This window comes from Anolis carolinensis, chromosome 2 (genome assembly GCF_035594765.1).
Source record: "Anolis carolinensis isolate JA03-04 chromosome 2, rAnoCar3.1.pri, whole genome shotgun sequence".
Lineage (NCBI taxonomy): Eukaryota > Metazoa > Chordata > Lepidosauria > Squamata > Dactyloidae > Anolis > Anolis carolinensis.
In genome coordinates, this window is record NC_085842.1 from 297,169,079 (window position 1) to 297,170,628 (window position 1,550).

The following is a 1,550-nucleotide window of genomic DNA, read 5'->3' on the forward strand; positions in this document are numbered from 1 at the left end:
AGATAATGTGGATTATCTGACAGTAGAAATAGTTTGGACCATTGTAGCTGTGTCGACTGCAACGTGCAGGTGTGTTGCATAAACATAACATGAAATCTCTGAGCTATGTAAAATAAGCAATAAGCACACATTTTAAAAAATATAAATGAAAAGTTTTCTTGAGATATGTTGTGTCCTCAACCATTCCATTATTACATTTTATGTATGTGTCCATATGTTTACAGAAGTTTGGTTCAACTTCTGTAAAACTGAATTACTGTATTGCAAAATGATGCATGGCTAAAAAGCATGTCACCAACATGAAAAGTTTGGAAACCTCTGCTGTACACAGTCAGCCTTCTGTATCTTCGAGTTTTGCACCCACAGATTCAACCATCAATGATTTGAAAATATTTGCTTCTCGGCCTTTTGGCGAAGATCATTTGTAGTATCTGTTCTTATCAGTTTAATATTTTTAAAAACTTCCAAAAGCTTGATTCTGCCATTTTATGTAATGGACAGCATTTTTACTATGTCGTTGTACACAATGAGACTTCATTGAGTATTTCCAATCCAGTTCAAAAGATCTATATAAATTGCTCTGTTTGCTTGTTTTTATTTGGGCTATATCTAAACTGCATAATGGTAGCAGTTTGAAACCACTTTAAAAGGCATGGCTCCCCTGTATGGAATGCTGGGATTTATACTTTGAGGTTCTTATGGTTCTCTAGTGCAATCTCTTGAAATAAAGCTGCAATGAGTCCAAACTCATGAGAAAAGTGGGATTTAAATTCAAGAAAGAAAGAAAAAAAGAGATAGTCCACCTTTCAGAGAATTTTAAGTACTATCCTTAGATTGGATTATTGGCTGGAATTCTGTTTATCAGTTATAATGCTATAAATTCCTTCATCGTGGCCCTTCTAATTCTTTTTCTTCTTCTTCTTCTGGTTAACTGATTTCAGTCTCCATTTTTACTAACAATTGAGCCAAGGTATAAGAAATCTCAGAGGCCCCCGATGGCGCAGCAGATTAAACAACTGAGCTGTTGAACTTGCTGACCGACAGGTCGGCGGTTTGAATCCGGGAAGCGGAATGAGCTCCCGCTGTTAGCCTTAGCTTCTGCTAACCTAGCAGTTTGAAAACATGCAAATGTGAGTAAATCAATAGGTATCGCTCTGGCGGGAAGGTAACAGTGCTCCATGCAGTCATGCTGGCTACATGATCTTGGAGGTATCTACGGACAACGCTGGCTCTTTGGCTTAGAACTGGAGATGAGCACCAACTCCCAGATTCGGACACTACTAGACTTAATGTCAGGGGACAACCCTTAACTTTATCTTACAGGAAATCTCAAAGCATTTCAGTGCCTTCATCATCTGCTTTAAAAGTTATGCAAATCATAGGACCTCATAACATGGATGAGGTCCCATGGGGCGATTCTCCACACTCCATGGTGAGTCAGCAGGGCAATCCCAGCACCCCATGCCCCACCTTTCCTGCAGGCTGCAGCTCATGCTTCCCCATCCCACATGGTGAAGAGTCGCTGCACGGCTTCCCCTTGCGCTGGCCCA

The 1,550-nt window shown here is 40.3% G+C and overlaps 1 pseudogene; it reads left to right on the forward strand.

Annotated features, from left to right (window-relative positions):
- Positions 1-392: 392 nt before the first annotated feature.
- Positions 393-506, forward strand: LOC134297215 (U2 spliceosomal RNA; annotated as a pseudogene).
- Positions 507-1,550: the final 1,044 nt, after the last annotated feature.